Below are 7,167 nucleotides of genomic sequence, written 5' to 3' on the forward strand. Positions count from 1 at the left end.
ATTGCATTATAGAAAATATATGATTGCACTGGAGAGGGTGCAGAGGAGATTCATCCAGATGCTGCCTGGGATGGAGTATTTTAGTATGAAGTGAGGATGGATAAGCTCTTTTTTTTCTGTAGAGCAAAGAAAGCTGAGAAGGGTACCTGACTCAAGAGTATACGATTATGAGGGGCCTGAACAGGGTGAGTAGAAAATAGGTATTCCCTGGTTGAAAGGTAAATAGTAAGAGAAATAATTTTCAGGGGGATTTGGAGGAGAGTTGAGGAAAAGCTTTTTCACTTAGTGTGGTGAGAATCTAGAATGCACTGCCTGGAAGGATAATTGCGGCAGGAAATTCCAAAACCTTTAAAAAGTACTTGGATGAGCATTTGAACATCAAAGACTGTGGACCAACTGCTGGAAATTAGGATTGGTGTAGATTTAGAGCAATTTTTGTCAGTGCAGACTCAGTGAGCCGAAGTGCCTCTTCTGAATTGTATGATTATGATGCTTGTTTGTGATGTTGATTGAGAAATAAAAGTTGGATAGGACAATGGCTCTGCTTTGAAATAGTGTCATGGAACATTTTATAACCAGAAAGGGTAATGATATGAATGAGTGAATTGGAGTAACAGCACATTCAAAATGAGAAATAGAAAAATAAAAGAAGAAAATGATAAAAGAAAATGTTGCATTTTTTCATCTGAAGCATTTATGACATACAAGATCTTATAAGTTTACTTTGTAATATTCCTCTAATGGCACTATTTGTAAAATTCATTCATTTTAAATTTGAATAACTTCTTTCAACTTCTTTAGTTTGCCATGGACAATTCATCCTTCTTGGAGAATCTTTTTTTTACCATTTAGTCTTTAATGAGAATTATGATATCTCTTCTTGCATTTCCACAACTGCTCATCTACCATCCTACTTTTCAATCTATTTTTGAAAAATCCACTTTTGAAAATTCTGTCTTCACAATTTCATAATAGGCTGTATTTAGGTTTAAGATACTGGTTTCAGACCCAGGTTTCACACCCTCAAAGTGAATATAAAGTTATTCATGATACGATCATTCTTCTCTAGATGATCCATTACAATGAGGTCATTAACTAAATATATCTGATTAAATGCTTCTACATCAGAATAACCTGTTTCATGTTTTGGTCCCACAGTGGATTGTAAGAAACTATCTGGAATGGGCTATGAATTTATCCTCAAGGCTATCTTTGCCAATTTGATTTTCTCAGTTCTGTATCAAGATTAAAATCATGCACAAGAATTGCAATACTTTTCTTACTGTTATGAGATGGATGTTTAAGAAGGATTTATTGTGTCAAGTTTATTTTGAAAGCAAGTTTTGTAATCTTGAAGCTGAGCTGTCTGCTCTGAGCCTAGCTTGCTTTGTTTTTTAAATCTTAGAACAATGGAAGCAACATGAAAGGGTGAGGTCAAGATCCCACAGAACCAGGATTTTGGTTTAAATTTCAATAGCTGTTAGGATTTGGAAGCTGCTATACATGTCTCCTTGCAAAGCAAAAGGCTTGAGCTCTCTCTCAGAATTTTCTGTTGCTGCTCTTTCCCCCTGGACTAGAGAAACATTGCATGTGAGACAATCTGTTTTACTGAATTTGCCTCTGACAAGGGTGTGTTTATGAGATCTTATTATTTTGGAACATCTAGCCTTGGGTAGTTAACATGTTTTATTTTGTTAAGTATTTCAATAGAGTTACAGATAAGCACTTTTTTTAAGTCCTTATTTTCTCTGTATTTTAACTGTTGTGGAAAAATGAAGTGCTTCAAGTCTGGGAGTTTGACCAATCGAATAGCATCTGGAACACAAGGCCTTACACTTGGCTTTAAAAATAAGAAGAAGTTAGATTCAGGTTATCTTCTTAATATGTTTTGAGCAGGCTTCGTCTGGTCCATAATACTTACAAATCCCTATATTTTTAAATTATAACAGTGTAGTTACTGTTAGCTGGCCTACACTCTACTGCTACCAATTATTTCTTTCTTGTCTTATGTCCACCTAGTTGGATGTCACATCTTGGTCTTCTGAGCCAAGATCATTTCTCATCAGAGTACTGCTGTGAATCTTTATTTTAAAAAGTGATTCCCATCTCCTTTTTCTTTCTGCCTATGTTCTGAAATTTCATTTACTTATAAAGCCAAGTGTAAGGCCTTGTGTTCCAGATGCTATTCGATTGGTCAAACTCCCAGACTTGAAGCACTTCATTTTTCCACAACAGTTAAAATACAGAGAAAATAAGGACTTAAAAAAAGTGCTTATCTGTAACTCTATTGAAATACTTAACAAAATAAAACATGTTAACTACCCAAGGCTAGATGTTCCAAAGTAATAAGATCTCATAAACACACCCTTGTCAGAGGCAAATTCAGTAAAACAGATTGTCTCACATGCAATGTTTCTCTAGTCCAGGGGGAAAGAGCAGCAACAGAAAATTCTGAGAGTGAGCTCAAGCCTTTTATAAATGTCCAGTTCCCAGCCTTGGTCACCTTGAAACAAGTAGAAAATGGATGTGACCTATTTCCTTCTATTTGTGTGTAGAAGGGTTTACACTGAGAGACTTGAATAAAGTCTAAGCTGGTCAGCCACTGCCTCGATAAAACATTCAATGCAAGCAGACTGTTCGAGAGGTGCAAGTGATGAGTGATTGAAGGCCTGTATTGTTCAATAACTCATGGAATAAATAATGAAATCAAATATGCTTCAACCCCCTTTTTGTGTGGTGTTCATTCTATTACATTAAAACATTGGTGGAGTAAGCACTCCTTTCACCCTGACATTCTAAAATAAAACATGCATGGGTTTAGAAAACGTACAAGTCAAAGGCCAAATGATGACATCATCATGATCAGGAAAAGAGAGCTCAAAGAAAACCTCAAAAGAAAAAGAAACCTTGAGAGGACCAAAACATGAAGGAATTTGAAAATATAGACAAGAGTTTTAATTTGACACGTCAGAGGATCTGGAATAATGCAGATCGTCAAGCACAGAGGTGAGAATCAAAGTGGTTTGTTTTGAGAACATCATAAAGGAGAAGAGATAGGTGGAAAGGTTTAGCTAGATGTTTCCAGAGCATTCTGCCAAGAGAGCTTAAGAAAAAGCTATCAATAGTTGGTGCTGAAAATATGGGGAGTGCAAAGTAGAATTGGAGGGGGTTAACTTCCCGAAACGTCCATCACCATACATCTGGGTCTACCATGAATAATTCACAAAGATTAATCAGTCGTAGTCAAGAAGTAAGCTAAGGTACGCCCAGTCCTAGAATTCAAAAATGTATCTCATCAAAGGATGAATTATTTTTTCTAGGAACATGTTGCCCTCATTCAAAATGCAACATTCTCTAATTTGAAAGTGGACTTAATTGAATTAAAAAAAATTATGATATACTTTTCAGGCAATTCCAAGTAATTTTTTAAAAATTATCAACTTAAGACTTGAAGGACAAGAACGGCATTCTTTCATGAAGGTGCTGTTCATTATTCCTGATGTCATTGCCAGTTTATACTGTATATGTTTGAATAAAATTCCCTCAAGAATCCAACATATTAGTTCTTTTGGGCCTACAGAAGGGGGTAAGTGATAGAGATCTTCATTTACACTGAAACCAAATGAATTGGTATTTATTTATTGTCTTTGGCTACAAATGTACTTTTCCAGAGGATAGAGTTCGAACATCATTCCTGAGCAGGTCAAGCTTGGGTTGTGGAGTAAAATAGATTTATTGTCTAATCTATAAATGCTTTTGAAAAATGTTGATGATTCACTTTCTTTAACTGCTGTAGACTGGATGGTATATGTGCAACTACAATCCTGTTAGTGAGAGAATTCCAGATTTCTGACCCAGTGTAAGTGAATTAATACTAATATGATTCCAAGTCAATGTGGTATTTTCACTGATGAGCTGTCTGGCACATTGTAGTATCTGCCACCTCTACCAGCTTGTGATACTGGGTAAGGATTGACTGAGGTAGTTCATTGCCACCAATCCTGTTTTGTCTTTGCTTTGTCTTGGGCATATCCAGTGATAAATGCTTGAGGATGTACATCATAGATTATCCACGGAAGAGATACTGTTCTTATATGACAAGAAGTCTTATTGCATGATAGCAAATTGAAAAATACGTTTGGTCAGCATTATTACCAGACCTTAGGGAGTTTATAGAGATATATATCTGCTTCTCCCAAAGGATAGACGATAACTCATTTTCTTCATCCACAGGTTATCAGTAGAAGGATGTCAGTGGGTGGAGCCCATATAACAATAGTATTAACCCTTTCAGAATTGTAACCTCATGCAACATAGCCTCCCTAACCCAAACTATTTTTTTCTATAATTCGCCAGTTGCACATCCATATGTTTACCATATTTACCACTTATCCATTTCTTTCCCTGACTCTCTCCACACCCACCACCCCAAGTCTCGGATTACAAATGCAGGCAATCTGTATGTTTTACAATTTTCTCAAAACACTTTCTTCAGACTTGGAAGAAGGGTGGGCCTTTTGCTTGAGGAATGTTAACCCTGGTTCTGATCCGTGGATCATCTCTCCATTGGAGAATCTTTTATCTCCAATATCCTGTGTGGATAATGTCATTCTTTATTAATGTCATTGTTGGCCCAATACATTATCTGCAGGATACTTTAATTTTCTGAATCTCCTTCTGGAAGACAGCTGCTCTGTTGAACTAAGTAGTTTATTTCTTATATCCTGGAATGGACAACAATTTTCCAATTAGAAGAGGTTTTCTCTGTGCAGTATTGTGGATGCTAAAACTAGGATTTTTTATCAGCCAATGAAGCAGTTGAATTTTGGATGAAGAATCCATTGTTGACATTTTCTTTGTGGGGGGTTTGGAGGGAGAAACTGTATCCACTCATTGTCAAATATGCATGTATACTGTGGATGAAATTTGGTCTGAACTCATTAGCAGTGCATGTGTACACTTTTTATTAAAGCTGAAAACACTGTTCTTTATACACCACTTTCATTCTATGCTCAAAGACGTAAACTGTGCTTTGTACATAACTCTGAAGCCAATAGGTGTTTTTATTTAAACATTGGATGTAATATTTCTAATCCAAGCAGTAACATGATAATAAAGAAAAAGGATTTTTCTTCTTCTTGACCATGTCCTGGACATTGGTTTGGGTCCCATGGAGTCATTTGCAGCTTATCTCCTTTGAGTTGTTGATCAAGCTGAAAATCTTCAATTACCCACATTGATTATTTGACTGATGAAGTGAACATTTCCAGACTCTGACCCACTCAGCATGATCCATGTAATTAGTGTTGACATCTGGTTTTAGAACACAGGATTTAACATTTTCACCAGTCCTGTGAAATCTGTGACTTCATCTCTTGTACCAAAATATATAATCTTACTGAATTATTTCTTTCAGATTGGGTTTCACCCTCAATCAGGGAAACACAATTAAGTCTTCTACTTGTTGCCTCTTAACTGGTTGATCAATAGTGGTTGTTAATGGGGCTAGTATTTGGACAGCATTTGCTTCAGGGCAAGTTATTTTATGGGTGTTTGTCAAACTCCCCCATTCTTCTGATGAACTTGAAATTTGGACACGTGCATAGGCTCAAAAGTGAAATTGGTTGGGAGATCCAAGATAGCGGCAATCCAGTAGGTCTGCCCTGCTGAGCTCTGCACCAGAACCCAGACAAAGTGATGCATTCACCCTCCCTTTCTTAACCATTGTGGTAAAAATCAGTACTTTTTGATCCCCAGAATTGCTGTATGTCCGTTTAAGCGAGTAAGGAAAATGACTAAGGGAAAAGGACCACGAGGATCACAGCCAGCAGGGCACTCTCCTGCAGCAACGGACAAACCCGAGGCCACAGCATTGGCCTCCACGAACACCCCAGGGGACTTACCTGTGGAGCAGAGCCTGGTCTTGGAGTTCATGAAACTCCAAGAGAAGATCAATTCAGCAATGGAGGAGATCTGGACCAGGCTGGAACCGATCTTGGCCATTGTGCAGAAGCATGACCAGGAGATCCAGCATCTCAAGTGACACATCGTGGAGGTGAAGCAGCAGATCACAGCTTCCGAAGTGGCGGCAGAATCCTCTGCGGGTCAGGTCCAGGCCCTGGAACGGCAGGTATGGGCCTTGGTAGAGCAGGTCAATGACCTCAAATCAAGGGCGTTGGAAGAACATCTGCCTGGTCGGGCTGCCGGAACGGGAAGAAGGCCAGCTTGTCAGCTTCTTGGAGCAATGGCTCCCACAGTTTTTGAAGCTGGAAGTCAGGGCGGGCCAGGTGTGGGTCAAGGGGGCCCACCGGGTCGCGGTGTGCAGGCTCTGATCGGACCAGCACCCCCACCTGGTCCTAGTGTGACTCCAGAACTATGGAGATAAAGAAATGATGCTAGAAGTCTCTAGAGCACTCGGAAAGGATCCACCGGTTCTGATATACAAAGGATCATGAATTTTTTTTCCAAGACTTTTCTGCAGCTGTGATCCGCAAGAGGAAGGTCTTTGATGAAATAAAAAATAGGCTAGGGACTTGAATATCCAGTAGTCCATAAGATTCTGGCAATATTACGTTTAAGCCACAGACGGTCTGTGTTTAATTTTGAGAACCAGGATAGGCAAAGGACTTCCTGGACACCTTAAAATAGACTGGCTGGCTCAAATAATATTGACAATAGTGTGCACTTTGTTTTGTCTGTAGTTTCAAGGTTAGAGTGGTGCTGGAAAAGCACAGCAGGTCAGGCAGCAACCGAGGAGCAGGAAAATCGATGTTTCGGGCAGGAGCCCTTCATCCAGTACCCTTCCACTGACACTCATTTGTTTGGCTGAACTGGTCCTCACAGGAGCTCCTCTTTCTCTGTGGTTTGCCTGGTTTACCTGGTTTTGTTTTTTTTTAAATATGTGAGGGTCCCTTTTTTTTCTCTTTCTCTCTTCTTTCTTCCTCCCCTGCCATTATCCTTTTTTTATTCCCTTTTGTTTCTCTCAGTACAGGGTGAGGGTGGTTACTTTTTTTGAACAGGATTGCCTAGGGTCAAAGTATGGATGGGATGGGTTGAATGCCCACTTTTAATTTTCTTGTTGTAAGATGCTTGTAACTTTTTCATACTTTGTTTTGTCAGGGTTTGGGGCACAGCTTCAGCTTGAAGGAGCCATGGAGAGGTTAGTAG

Source organism: Chiloscyllium plagiosum, chromosome 23 (assembly GCF_004010195.1).
Source record: "Chiloscyllium plagiosum isolate BGI_BamShark_2017 chromosome 23, ASM401019v2, whole genome shotgun sequence".
In the NCBI taxonomy this organism is placed as follows: Eukaryota; Metazoa; Chordata; class Chondrichthyes; order Orectolobiformes; family Hemiscylliidae; genus Chiloscyllium; species Chiloscyllium plagiosum.